This window comes from Procambarus clarkii, chromosome 9 (assembly GCF_040958095.1).
Source record: "Procambarus clarkii isolate CNS0578487 chromosome 9, FALCON_Pclarkii_2.0, whole genome shotgun sequence".
Lineage (NCBI taxonomy): Eukaryota > Metazoa > Arthropoda > Malacostraca > Decapoda > Cambaridae > Procambarus > Procambarus clarkii.
In genome coordinates, this window is record NC_091158.1 from 10,591,856 (window position 1) to 10,607,680 (window position 15,825).

The window sequence follows — 15,825 nt, forward strand, 5'->3', positions numbered from 1 at the left end:
CATGACTCTCCCAGGGTAGACGTGCACCCCACCATGACTCTCCCAGGGTAGACGTGCACACCACCATGACTCTCCCAGGGTAGACATGCACACCACCATGACTCTCCCAAGGTAGACGTGCACACCACCATGACTCTTCCAAGGTAGACGTGCACACCACCATGACTCTCCCAAGGTAGACGTGCACATCACCATGACCCTCCCAAGGTAGACGTGCACACCACCATGACTCTCCCAGGGTAGACGTGCACCCCACCATGACCCTCCCAAGGTAGACCACATCCTGAAGTACCAGCCCAGTAGACATGCCCATGATGGCCAGGACCCCTCAAGGAATGTGCCCAGTTACATCACTTGTCGAATCATTTAAGATGCTGTGATAAACATTCCCCAGACTCAAGGCCGAGGCTAGAATTCTTGTTTTCTTATCATCACAGGACCGAGCAGCGGCTCTAAACATATGATCAACATTCCCACAATTGCATGTTGAGAAGAGTACTCGTAATCACACTTACGAAGGTTGGGCAGTATACAATATTCAGCTTTATTCTTACCTTCGAGTGACCTTCTTTTACTTGTGTAAAGGAGGAAATGTAGATGTTTATCTCTCAGAATGTTTGGTAATATGTTTATTGTTTGTGATGTGTGTATATGTATGTATTAACACGATGTACTGAACGGGGTGAGAATAGCTTGAGCTACCTCATCCCTTTGTGTGTATTTTACATCAATAAACTTATTTCAATTTCGAGTGACGGCCAGATTTTGTTTACTAAGACAGGTTGAGCGGGAGCGCTGTACCTTCCACCCCAAACACGGTTTATATAAGCCTCACACAAACAAGAATTATCTCATTTACCTATTTACCGGGATATGTATAATTGTGTAGTAAGCAACTGTCTTGTTGGTATGGAGTCTTGTATCTTGTTAGTGTGGTTTGGGGTATTGTATGTTGTTAGTGTGGTTTGGGGCATTGTATCTTGTTAGTGTGGTTTGGGGTATTGTATCTTGTTAGTGTGGTTTGGGGCATTGTATCTTGTTAGTGTGGTTTGGGGTATTGTATCTTGTTAGTGTGGTTTGGTGCATTGTATCTTGTTAGTGTGGTTTGGGGTATTGTATCTTGTTAGTGTGGTTTGGGGCATTGTATCTTGTTAGTGTGGTTTGGGGTATTGTATCTTGTTAGTGAGGTTTGGGGTATTGTATGTTGTTAGTGAGGTTTGGGGTATTGTATGTTGTTAGTGAGGTTTGGGGTATTGTATGTTGTTAGTGTGGTTTGGGGTATTGTATCTTGTTAGTGAGGTTTGAGGTATTGTATGTTGTTAGTGAGGTTTGGGGTATTGTATGTTGTTAGTGTGGTTTGGGGTATTGTATCTTGTTAGTGTGGTTTGGGGGGTATTGTATGTTGTTAGTGTGGTTTGGGGGGTATTGTATGTTGTTAGTGTGGTTTGGGGTATTGTATGTTGTTAGTGTGGTTTGGGGTATTGTATCTTGTTAGTGAGGTTTGGGGTACTGTATCTTGTTAATGTGGTTTGGGGTATTGTATCTTGTTAGTGAGGTTTGGGGTATTGTATCTTGTTAGTGAGGTTTGGGGTATTGTATGTTGTTAGTGTGGTTTGGGGTATTGTATGTTGTTAGTGTGGTTTGGGGTATTGTATCTTGTTAGTGTGGTTTGGGGCATTGTATCTTGTTAGTGTGGTTTGGGGTATTGTATCTTGTTAGTGTGGTTTGGGGGGTATTGTATCTTGTTAGTGTGGTTTGGGGTATTGTATGTTGTTAGTGTGGTTTGGGGTATTGTATCTTGTTAGTGTGGTTTGGGGGGTATTGTATCTTGTTAATGTGGTTTGGGGTATTGTATGTTGTTAGTGAGGTTTGGGGTATAGTATCTTGTTAGTGAGGTTTGGGGTATTGTATCTTGTTAGTGAGGTTTGGGGTATTGTATGTTGTTAGTGTGGTTTGGGGTATTGTATCTTGTTAGTGAGGTTTGGGGTACTGTATCTTGTTAATGTGGTTTGGGGTATTGTATCTTGTTAGTGAGGTTTGGGGTATTGTATCTTGTTAGTGAGGTTTGGGGTATTGTATGTTGTTAGTGTGGTTTGGGGGGTATTGTATCTTGTTAGTGTGGTTTGGGGTATTGTATGTTGTTAGTGAGGTTTGGGGTATTGTATCTTGTTAGTGTGGTTTGGGGCATTGTATCTTGTTAGTGAGGTTTGGGGTATTGTATCTTGTTAGTGTGGTTTGGGGTATTGTATCTTGTTAGTGTGGTTTGGGGTATTGTATGTTGTTAGTGTGGTTTGGGGGGTATTGTATGTTGTTAGTGTGGTTTGGGGGGTATTGTATGTTGTTAGTGAGGTTTGGGGTATTGTATGTTGTTAGTGTGGTTTGGGGGGTATTGTATCTTGTTAGTGAGGTTTGGGGTATTGTATCTTGTTAGTGAGGTTTGGGGTATTGTATCTTGTTAGTGAGGTTTGGGGTATTGTATCTTGTTAGTGTGGTTTGGGGTATTGTATCTTGTTAGTGAGGTTTGGGGTATTGTATCTTGTTAGTGAGGTTTGGGGTATTGTATCTTGTTAATGTGGTTTGGGGTATTGTATCTTGTTAGTGTGGTTTGGGGTATTGTATCTTGTTAATGTGGTTTGGGGTATTGTATCTTGTTAGTGTGGTTTGGGGTATTGTATCTTGTTAGTGAGGTTTGGGGTATTGTATCTTGTTAGTGAGGTTTGGGGTATTGTATCTTGTTAGTGAGGTTTGGGGTATTGTATCTTGTTAGTGTGGTTTGGGGTATTGTATCTTGTTAGTGAGGTTTGGGGTATTGTATCTTGTTAATGTGGTTTGGGGTATTGTATCTTGTTAGTGAGGTTTGGGGTATTGTATCTTGTTAGTGAGGTTTGGGGTATTGTATCTTGTTAGTGTGGTTTGGGGTATTGTATCTTGTTAGTGTAGTTTGGGGTATAGTATCTTGTTAGTGTGGTTTGGGGTATTGTATCTTGTTAGTGTGGTTTGGGGTATTGTATCTTGTTAGTGAGGTTTGGGGTATTGTATCTTGTTAGTGTGGTTTGGGGCATTGTATCTTGTTAGTGTGGTTTGGGGTATTGTATCTTGTTAGTGAGGTTTGGGGCATTGTATCTTGTTAGTGTGGTTTGGGGTATTGTATCTTGTTAGTGAGGTTTGGGGCATTGTATCTTGTTAGTGAGGTTTGGGGCATTGTATCTTGTTAGTGTGGTTTGGGGTATTGTATCTTGTTAGTGTGGTTTGGGGCATTGTATCTTGTTAGTGTGGTTTGGGGTATTGTATCTTGTTAGTGTGGTTTGTTGTATTGTATCTTGTTAGTGTGGTTTGGGGCATTGTATCTTGTTAGTGTGGTTTGGGGCATTGTATCTTGTTAGTGAGGTTTGGGGCATTGTATCTTGTTAGTGTGGTTTGGGGCATTGTATCTTGTTAGTGAGGTTTGGGGCATTGTATCTTGTTAGTGAGGTTTGGGGTATTGTATCTTGTTAGTGAGGTTTGGGGCATTGTATCTTGTTAGTGTGGTTTGGGGCATTGTATCTTGTTAGTGTGGTTTGGGGTATTGTATCTTGTTAGTGTGGTTTGGGGTATTGTATCTTGTTAGTGAGGTTTGGGGTATTGTATCTTGTTAGTGTGGTTTAAGATAATTGTCTCATGTTAGAGGAGTGCCGTAGTGATTGTTGATGATTGTGGCGGGGGCTGCCAACAGGAAGGAGTGAGCAGCCAGGACCGCCTCATGCATGATATATCACCTTATAAGAACAATAAAACAATCCAGCTCCAGTAAAACAATCCACAGGTCCATGAATGGCCACCCGGGTGTAAATTTAACGCGCACAGATACACGTGTTTATAATTGCTCTGAGCGTAGGGGCGCAGTGGTCTCCTTCCTTGGCTCGCAGTCGAAGGGACCCGGGTGCAATCCCCGGGCAAGGACAGAAACGGTTGGGCACGTTTCCTTTCGTCTGAGGCCTTTGGTTACCTAGCTGTAATATAGACACGCGGAATTTAGCCAATTGTTATGGGTTACATCCTGGGGAAAGTCAGTATAGTTGAACCGAAGGCGTCCATTGGACTAATATATGCCATGTACAGTATTGTACTCTAACAGCACGATAACTACTCCAGAGTGTGTTGCACTCGGTGTCTCCTGCTATCATTTACATGCAATTTTAGGTGCATGTATATGCAGGGTTCGTGACATGAATATACGTATTTGTTGCAGTAATGGATACTGTTAATTTTGTTTGCCCTATTTTGTTATTGGGTTCGTAGGTGGGAACGTGGTCGTTCGTCTACAGATGAGAACGTGGTCGTTCGTCTACAGGTGAGAACGTGGTCATTCGTCTACAGGTGGGAACGTGGTCGTTCGTCTACAGGTGAGAACGTGGTCGTTCGTCTACAGGTGAGAACGTGGTCGTTCGTCTACAGGTGAGAACGTGGTCGTTCGTCTACAGGTGAGAACGTGGTCGTCCGTCTACAGGTGAGAACGTGGACGTTCGTCTACAGGTGAGAACGTGGTCGTTCGTCTACAGGTGAGAACGTGGTCGTTCGTCTACAGATGAGAACGTGGTCGTTCGTCTACAGGTGAGAACGTGGTCGTTCGTCTACAGGTGAGAAAGTGGTCGTTCGTCCACAGGTGAGAACGTGGTCGTTCGTCTACAAATGAGAACGTGGTCGTTCGTCTACAGGTGAGAAAGTGGTCGTTCGTCTATAGGTGAGAGCGTGGTCGTTCGTCTACAGGTGAGAACGTGGTCGTTCGTCTACAGATGAGAACGTGGTCGTTCGTCTACAGATGAGAACGTGGTCGTTCGTCTACAGATGAGAACGTGGTCGTTCGTCTACAGATGAGAACGTGGTCGTTCGTCTACAGGTGAGAGCGTGGTCGTTCGTCTACAGGTGAGAGCGTGGTCGTTCGTCTACAGATGAGAACGTGGTCGTTCGTCTACAGATGAGAACGTGGTTGGAAAAGGGGTTAAAATAAGACACAAAATGTTGGTATAACCACTGGCCTAAACAAAACCAGGAATTATTAAGATAATGCTCTAATCCTGTATAACTATAGAGCCCCTTGGACCACTGGCCTCGGAGGAGGGAGGGGGGTGACCTCGATATAATTTATATAATGCCTTAATAGTGCAGGTTTCCTAACCACAACAACGGGAATTATATCATGTTGGAAGTTGCACATAATCCATATGGAGCAATATGTCGATGGATTACGTGATTAACATAAATATGTAAATCCCAACTAACGCCCTGAGAGAGTGACAACGTTTGGAAGACAAAACAAACAACGCACAACATTCTACATTCTTTGTCATGAAACATCCACGATCTTCATCGTTGTTTAGATTAAATTTAATGGCAAACTTCTATAAATAAAAACAGTTTTTCGTCCATATGAACATTATGAAAGTACGTATATAATTGTTTTCTATATACAGTACATGTGCTGTATATAGAAATTGTTGGTAATAAACCAGGTTGTATTATGTATTATATTATAATCATTTTTATTAGTAACCAAAGAATGACCATATATGATATTGTAAGAAATATTTCCGAGTATTTAAGGCTTGCATAAAAGCAGGACGCGAGCAGCGCAGATGTGGAGATGAGAGACAGTGTTTATGTGCAGACTGAGGCGAGGCTGCCAGCACTCTGCTCCTGCCCTGCGAGTGGGCACGGACGTGGGCAAGGACACAGCCGGGACTGGGCACGGACGTGGGCAAGGACACAGCCGGGACTGGGCACGGACGTGGGCAAGGACACAGCCGGGACTGGGCACGGACGTGGGCAAGGACACAGCCGGAACTGGGCACGGACGTGGGCAAGGACACAGCCGGGACTGGGCACGGACGTGGGCAAGGACACAGCCGGGAGTGGGCACGGGCGTGGGCAAGGACACAGCCGGGACTGGGCACGGACGTGGGCAAGGACACAGCCGGGACTGGGCACGGACGTGGGCAAGGACACAGCCGGGAGTGGGCACGGGCGTGGGCAAGGACACAGCCGGGAGTGGGCACGGGCGTGGGCAGGAACAGAATGAGATTTAAGCCAAAACTCTAACGAGGGAAGGTGCGCCATCTGCCAGTTCCGGAAGTTAGTTACACAAACATTCATTTGTTTATTATGCACCCCATACCCATCCCGAGGGCGGTGGTGGCAAGAGTTACAGTGACACTGAACAAGTTCAGGATCTGAACCCCACAGCTCATTTAGCTAAGCAAGTTACAGTCTTGTCACTTGCTTAGCTAAATGTGTGTGTGTGTGTACTCACCAAGTTTTACTCACCTAGTTGTACTAGCGGGGGTTGAGTTCTGGCTCTTTGGTCCCACCCCTCAACTGTCAACTGCTGTACAGGTTCTTGAGCCTATTAGACTCTATCATATCTACACTTGAAACTGTGTATGGAGTCTGCCTCTACCACATTTGTCAACTACTCTAACACTTACACGGGCTCACCATAGCCCGTGCTGCTTGGAATTTTATGTTCCAAGTAGCGAATCTTAAACAACAACAACAACAAACACTTAAAAGAAATCTAATGTCTCTACGGGTCATTTGGGCACTCAATTTCCACCTGTGTCCCCTAGTGCGTGTGCCCCTTGTATTAAATAATCTGTTTTTATCTACCCTATCAATTTCTTTGTGTGTGTACTCACCTAGTTGTACTTAGTTGTGTTTGCGGGGGTTGAGCTCTGGCTCTTTGGTCCCGCCTCTCAGCTGTCAATCAAGAGGTGTACAGATTCCTGAGCCTATTGGGCTCTATCATATCTACATTTGAAACTGTGTATGGAGTCAGCCTCCACCACAACACTATTTAATGCATTCCATTGGTTAACTGCCCTGACACTGAAAAAATTCTTTCTAACGTTTCTGTGGCTCATCTGGGTACTAAGTGTCCACCTGTGTCCCCTTGTTCGTGTCCCACCCGCGCTGAAGAGTTTCTTTGTCCACCCTGTCAATTCCCCTCATTCCCCATTAATAGGTGTGTGTGTGTGTGTGTGTGTGTGTGTGTGTGTGTGTGTGTGTGTGGGTGTGTGTGTGTGTGTGTGTGTGTGTGTGTGTGTGTGTGTGTGTGTGTGTGTGTGTGTGTGTGTGTGTGTGTGTGTGTGTGTGTGTGTGTGACAAAGGCTGCATGAACGCAAGAGTCATTAATCACTAAAACACTCTTTGAACCCGGCCGGGATTCGAAACCCCGCCTCCCAGGATCACCCCTTTGGCGTACAGGGGTACCGTAACCACTTAGACGATCATTGATCCAGTGGTTATGGTAGTCTGTACACCAAGGAGGGATTCTGGACGGCGGGGGTCCGAATCCTGGTCGGGTCTTAGGACGGGTTGCTTAGGGATGTATGCGTAAAGCTTGAATGGTCCCCAAGCCAATATACATCCGAAAACTCTTAACCCCTGATGGATTCGAACTTGGTCAGCCAGGATCTCCATGCCCTCGGTAGTCCAGTGCTATAACCACTCAGCCTGAAACTGTCTAAAAGTTTTGGGAAGTCGTGAGACCACATTCACCCAACTCCCGACAGCACTCTTTCAAGGCAATCTACACAAAATATATTAGACCAGTACTGGAATATGCATCACCGGCGTGGAAACTGCACTTTGAGAAACATGAAACCAAAATTGAAAAGAACCGAAGCTAAGATTTGTCCCAGAGCTAATAGAGTTAAGCTGTGAGGCTAGGCTAATGGGACTAGGTCTCACAATCCTATATAGTGGATAGAAGAATCAGGAGGAGATATTATCACAACATACTTAGGGGAATAGACGAAATAGAAAGGGATAGCCTGTTTAAATTGAGTGAAAGTATTACAAGAGGATTTAAGTGGAAATGCAAGCGAGTCGAAGAAATGTAAGGAAATACTAGTACCCTGTACAGGTGGTCAACAGGTGGATTGCACGGAAAGACATAGTTGTGGAAGCTACCTCCATCCACAACTTTTATGCTAGATTCGACAAAGAAATTCAACCATTAGAACAGTTTAAGGATAGCACAACAGGCACAACATGGCTGGCAGCCGGGCCATGAAGAGATGTAGACCTCTCTCCCCCTAGACATAACTGTTTATAGAAAGTACATGTTAAGTGAAGCAATATTTAAGTTATCGGACCATTAATTAGCACTCGTTATAAAACGAGTTATTACTGAGCCAGCGTGGGAAACCTGGGTGTTGTGATGATAACATCAGTGATAGCCAGGTATAAGAGGGACCCTAGAGATAAGGTCCACCTTATCTTCCCCGCACCCCAGCACGGTGGACTAACGCGGCCAACAACCACGGACATTCTTGACCTTCACACGTTGGCACCATTGATCATTCTCTGGTCTAGTACAGTGTTAACTGTTGTTGGTAACTAGCTGGTGGGGCGTCCTGCTTGATGAATGGTCACTGTGTGTGTGTGTGTGTGTGTGTGTGTGTGTACTCACCAAGTTGTACTCACCTAATTGTGCTTGCGGGGGTTGAGCTCTGGCTCTTTGGAGCCTCTCCGCCTCTCAACTGTCAATCAACAGGTGTACAGATTCCTGAGCCTACTGGGCTCTATCATATCTACACTTGAAACTGTGTATGGAGTCAGCCTCCACCACATCACTTCCTAGTGCATTCCATCTGTTAACTACTCTAACACTGTTTTTTCTAACGTCCCTGTGGCTCATTTGGGTACTCAGTTTCCACCTGTGTCCAATGTTCGCGTACCACCCGTGTTAAACTGTTTATCTTTATCTACTCTGTCAATTCCTCTGAGAATTTTGTAGGTAGTGATCATGTCTCCCTAAACTCTTCTGTCTTCTAGTGTCGTGAGGTTCAGTTCCAGTAATCTTTCCTCATAACTCATTCCTCCCAGCTCGGAGACTAGCCTGGTGGCATACCTCGGAACCTTTTATAACTTCGTTTTGTGTTTGACTAAATGTGAACGCCACGCTGGAGCCGCATATTCCAGGATATTCCAGGATATGAGGTATACAAGGCTCTGAATGATTCCTTACAAAAGTTTCTGAAGACAGTTCTTATGTTCGCCATCCTTGCATAAGCCGCTAATGTTAATCCTTTTGATGTGGGCTTCAGGGGACAGGTCTGGTGTGATATCAACCCCCAGATCTTTCTCTTGTGTGTGTGTGTGTGTGGGATGGAAAATGTCTAAGAAGTCGACTGCTCCTGTATCCATCTGTGTAAAGAAAAAAAAATGGATAAGATATAACATAATTATATTGGTCTAAATGGTCAGGTATCTAGTCCCTTTTACATAAGCATGAGAGAGCATGATTACCCAGGTAATTGCGGCATTGTTAAAAATTAACCGTTTGTAAATCATTCACGGAAAGAAACTTGAATGAATCAAGGTTAATAGAACATATTGCTACACTATGTATCAATCTTTTACTATGTCGTAGCTCAGTCGATTAAGGCAGCGTCTGGGATCCTCTCGTACCCTCGTCACAGCCCTTGTGGATTTGTCCACTATGTAACATTTTTTGGGTCCCGTGGTAGTAAATATTATTTCCTAATTGCTTATGCCTCCAACAAGGTATAAAAAATACATTTTATTTTCCCTCAAACTTTGCTCTGACTTATATCTTAGGCAACTTAGAGAAGACGTCTTGGAGGGTACTTAACGCTGCCTTACCTTACCTTAGACCGTCTGGACCACTACCTGAGAGACTGTGCCCATTTAAGAGACATTACAAATATGTGTAGTGTAATAAACACCCACATTAAGTTAAGAAAACACTATTTCTCAAATATAGATATTGTTCTCAATAGATTCCTCCATTTTCTGATCGGAGTGAAAAACGTAAGCAAGGCCTGCAGGCCGGACCCCCCCCCCCCCGAAGGGCGAGTGCCCGCTGGCCGCGAGAGCATCAGCGTGGAGGGGCGATGACTTTTCGCCTGACGTACGGGCCGTGCCACCAGGAAAGGCGTCGCCGCGAGTTCTGCGTCGCGGGGCATCGTGGAGTTTTTCCTTGTCTGCGTCCACATCCGTGCCCCCGTTACCTCTGCCGTTAAAAAAAAAGTCAGGATTTCCTGAACTGAAAAAAGGTACAGAGTCGGGCGTACATGGCTGGTAAATGCTGCTAGGTAAGCAGCATCCGGGAAGTGACCAATGGATCACCTCCTGATGCATGGGTAGGCAATATATATATATATATATATATATATATATATATATATATATATATATATATATATATATATATATATAATATATATATATATATAATATATATATATATATTATATATATATATATATATATATATATATATATATATATATATATATATATATTAACAATAGACTCAGCAATCCCTACATCAGTCACTTGAAAAGTTTCAAGAGGCGCGACTAAAGAGCAGAACCTCGATCCCCCCACAAGCACAGCAAGGTCAATACCAATAGGTCAGTACATATGCATAAACCTGCATACAGAGGCGTGGTGCTGAGCATGTGGGGTACGTGGTGCTGAGCATGTGGGGTACGTGGTGCTGAGCATGTGGGGTACGTGGTGCTGAGCATGTGGGGTACGTGGTGCTGAGCATGTGGGGTACGTGGTGCTGAGCATGTGGGGTACGTGGTGCTGAGCATGTGGGGTACGTGGTGCTGGGCATGTGGGGTACGTGGTGCTGAGCATGTGGGGTACGTGGTGCTGAGCATGTGGGGTACGTGGTGCTGGGCATGTGGGGTACGTGGTGCTGAGCATGTGGGGTACGTGGTGCTGGGCATGTGGGGTACGTGGTGCTGAGCATGTGGGGTACGTGGTGCTGAGCATGTGGGGTACGTGGTGCTGGGCATGTGGGGTACGTGGTGCTGAGCATATGGGGTACGTGGTGCTGAGCATGTGGGGTACGTGGTGCTGGGCATGTGGGGTACGTGGTGCTGGGCATGTGGGGTACGTGGTGCTGGGCATGTGGGGTACGTGGTGCTGGGCATGTGGGGTACGTGGTGCTGAGCATGTGGGGTACGTGGTGCTGAGCATGTGGGGTACGTGGTGCTGAGCATGTGGGGTACGTGGTGCTGAGCATGTGGGGTACGTGGTGCTGAGCATGTGGGGTACGTGGTGCTGGGCATGTGGGGTACGTGGTGCTGGGCATGTGGGGTACGTGGTGCTGGGCATGTGGGGTACGTGGTGCTGAGCATGTGGGGTACGTGGTGCTGAGCATGTGGGGTACGTGGTGCTGAGCATGTGGGGTACGTGGTGCTGGGCATGTATGGTACGGTAACCGTGAACGAATCCTTGTTCAGATGTCTTGCGGCTGCTCTTATATCTGGCAACCTTGCAGACGGAGTAATTGCAACTGGCTCATAGTTGCTATTTAGGTCGGCATTTGCATTAAATCCTGGTACACCATTGTAGGGGAGAGGAAGTCGTTACCCTTGCCAAGATTTCCCTAGCCAGGAGCAAGGCTCTGTTCTCGGTCACCCATTTAGTTACAGGCCAAGCCCAACGGGAATTAACTTGACTAAGTGGTATGGCACATCATCCACTGTGCTATGCCAATTGCAGATATAGGCTGTTTACAGCAGTAAAATACTGACAATTACGTTATGTATAAAAGTACACCAAAATCCTAAGGAGGAACTTTTTTTTTACACAGGTGATCACAAGAGCAGTCGACTTCTGACTCCTGTCAGTAGGCTGAGAGCTTTCCCTTCCCATAGCTCATGGCAAGCCTTACATCAAATAAATGCAAATGTAGGTAGATATTACAAAATTGAGACTAGTGTTATGTGGCCATTATATAGCCATAATAATATAACCTAAAGGGCACCAAACCATGTTTATTCACGAATGTTTCCATATATTTATTCATTTGATATTTAGCAACAGAAAATAAGCGTGTAGTATATGACACCCTCCCCCAAACAAATTATTTTAGAGATTCCAGTATTTTGTTTTATTTATATTTGAAATATTGTAGCAGTCATTTGTCATTGTAAAGACTAAAGTTCTATATTGTTACTCTATAAAATATTAATTATGTTTACTAATACAGTAATTAAAAACAATGCATTAGGCATTAATTTAACCCAAAAATATAACATAATAAGATTACTTTTTTAACTATTGCTGGTTGATTTGTGTATTAATTGTGATTTTTTTTAACTCGTATAAAAAACTTTTGAGATTTGAATTTTCCTACCCAAAAAGGCAGCGTCGTAAATTCTTAGCAGTATCCCTTTAATTAAATAATTTCATTTTACATGGTTTCCAATTACTTATCAATCAATCTATGTTTCATGTTTGAATAGCTAAAATAAATATTAGTTGGCAACTCGTCAGCACTGCCACATTTTTATTCACAGTCGACACCAAATTTATAAATAAAAATAAAATACTTAAGAGCTGTCCGATTTCTTTCATATAAATCTGAATATGTAGCTAAAAATCGACGATCTAGTATGTTATTAAAAACAAATATTAAACAAAACTGGCCGGACCCGTTAAAGTGAAGTGACTACTTTAGGAAAAGTTGTCACATGACGTGAGGGAGGCGTGGTGTTGGTACCGGCTGCCGCCAATCTTCCTGCACACCCCCTCATAGTCATCGTGTGAGCCGCAGCGCAAAAAAGATGACAGGTAGTAAAAAAAGATGACAGACAGTACAAATTATTAAACCTCAGTGAATGACACTGACTTTCACAATTTATCTGCACATCTTATAATGAATTATAATGATAACTAGTAACAAACCTCTTGCACTGCAACTGCTATGACTAGCAAAATAGTATTACACATTAAAGGTAGAAGAGAGAGCATCCCCGCCAGCCACGGCACATACATAACACTGTCATCTTCACTCTGCCTGTCTCGCGGGCGCGTTCAGCACCTGGCCCCTCAACACGGCACCTCACCCCACCTCTCACACACCTGCCTCAAGATTTATGCCAAAAAAGCTTCAAGTAATGTGACGCTCTTATAACATTGCTTCTCTTTCCTACTCGTGCCGTAAATGTATAACTGGCAGGAGTTATTCCTTTGCCCTTTGGTTATTTGGCTAGACTATTCTTACTCTGCTTGGTTAGACTATTCTTACCCGGTTCGGTTAGACTATTCTTACCGGGCTTAGGTTGACTACTCATCCTGCTGTAGTAGGATGAGTACCAATCTCGCTCGCTTTAACTAGACCATTCTCACCTGGCTCTTGGTAACCAAAAACTAAAAATCGTTATAGCAAGAGACATACGGAGGTATTCAAGAACACCTCCGTAGATATGCGTCGGTTCAAGGTCACCCCACAATCTGTGCATCATCGTCATCTACCTAATAGTGACACCAGTTGGTTGCCGTTACGATTACTGAACTGCGAATTACCAATATTGCTGTGCCTAACGTTATAATCATCTATAATGATGGTAGGCTCAGTCTGAATACAGATAGGAAGGTCAGTATAATTAAACTTATCAATAGGAGCTTACGAAGTAAAGATATTGAGGGCAGAGTTCCCCACGTAGATCCTCACACCATTTTACTGAGGACCTTCCATTAACTTGGCTGGTGAGGGACTTATTAACATACAAAATACAAGAGTTACAGGATTTAAGGTTATAGACAAAAAAGAAGGGTAATTTAGGGGATGGAGAACTGGTGGGAACTTTGCACTCCTGAAGGCAGACGACATCAATGGGCTCGGTCGTCACTTTGTGGTGTTCAGGAAGTCTTTTTCCTGAGATATGCTAAGTTCCAACAGAGGATACGAAGCACCGTTGTATTGGGAGTTTGTGGAAGGATCAGTGCCGTTGCATAGTTGATATCTAATTTATTAGTCCACTAGAGCTTATATGTGTTTATATAATCTAGTGCCCCCCCCCCTTGCATTGCTTGGTATCATTCCAGGTATCCTTCTAAGCTCTGTGATACAGCTGGCTGCAAGGCAATACAGCTGCAATACACTGGCTCTCGTTTCTTTGTCTACAACACTGTTGTAGGGGAGTCCACTACCGTCCACAGGATGGGTAAGGGGTCCACTACCACCTGTTGGATAGGTATTGGGCCTACAACTGCTCATAGAATGGGCATGGGGTTCACTATTATTCACAGGATTGTTATGGGATCCACTGCAGCACACATGTGGGCGGTAGTGGACCCCATACCCATCCTGTGGGTGGTAATGGAGCCAATACCCATCCTGTGGGCAGTAGTGGGCCCCATACTCATCCAACAGTTGATGTGGACCCCCATTAACATACTACAGGTGGTAGTGGACCCCATACCCATCCTATGGGTGGTAGTGGACCCCATACCCATCCTATGGGTGGTAGTGGACCCAATACCCATCCTATGGGTGGTAGTGGAGCCCATACACATCGGGTGACTAGTTGTGGACCCTATATCCATCCTGAGGATACAATGGCAGTGTTGAAGGTAGCAATGTTCAGTGTACAGGTTCCCAAGTAGGAAGACTTGAGAGGCAAGACCGACTAAAGGCATCAACATCAGAGGCTGGTGTCACGTGACAAACGTGGACGTGGTGCAACCCGTCCTCGACTCAAGTCCATTACATCCAGCGGTCGACCCCACAGACACATTCATAAACTTTAACATGCTGTTCATTCAAAACAGGAATTTTCTCAAATATAAATTAATATTATAATACATTAGCAAATTGTGCATATATATAGGCATAGGTTATGTTAGGTTTGGTGTTTAGGTTCTGTTGGCGATTATTTGTATTTGTAGTACGTGGGTGAAGCATTTACAGAGTTGTGGTTCTAACAAAATTCGTCAGTGAAGCACTTTTTCCCGAAATGTGCGAACGTCAGCAGTTGTGAGTCGTGTGTAAACCGTTTTTCATTCATAAACAGGGGGTTTGGCGGGTGCATGGAATCACTTTTGGGTCTTTGTTTGGAGGACGGGCTGCTGGATGTAATGGACTTTAGTCGAGGAAGGGTTGTGTGTAAACCGTTTTTTCATTCATAAACAGGGGGTTTGGTGGGTGGTTTAAGATCCAAAAGACACTTTTGGGTCTTTGTTTGGAGGACGGGCTGCGTGGTGAGAGGCAATGTCGTGTTACGTTATTCCGTCATTGTAGATGTTTTTTAGTACCCCGAGACGGTCTTTGTTGCATTCCTTACTGTCTGGCTGTGGTCGTCTGAGGTGGAGATTACGATAAGACAGTTAATTATAAGCTTATAAATCTCACGGTAAACATACAGCTCTAACAGGCAAAACTGACGAGGTTGGAGCTGTAGAGGGCATGTAGGAAGGAGCTGGGAACCGCCTGACAACCTAGAAGACTCGTCTTGAGACATACTCCAAGCGCTCGGAGAGTACCTTGGGAAAACGGAGACAGGAAAAGCATGGAAGGTGACGGGAAGTCTTGTTTTGAAGACAAGAGGAGCGCCGAGGACCCTTCCGGCGTCACGAAGTGATCGTCGTGGACGCCACTTGTTTAGAATAATTTCTGAACAATGTCGTCCCGGATGTTAATAGTTATTACAAAGCATAAATGTACACACTTCAATAAGTTAAAATCTGTTAATTTATCATTAACGAGCAATATCTTAAGTCAACTGAAAGGAAATATTTAACATCACAACAATCTTCTGAAAACTGATGAAGCCATAAAAAAACAGGAGGAAGGAAGCTCTCAGCAAAATGACTGCATGTATCAGTACATTTTCAGCCCAACGTTCCGTCTCCCAGGAAGAACAAGACCAGCAAAAGCTGCTAGACTCTGTTATTGTGTCGTCCCAAGATATACCTTTGGAACATGAAGGTGAAAATTGTGTCGACATAGCTCAGGCTCTCATAAAAAACAAATTGCAGCTCATTCTAAACAAAACTGACGTTATTGCTGCCTACAGA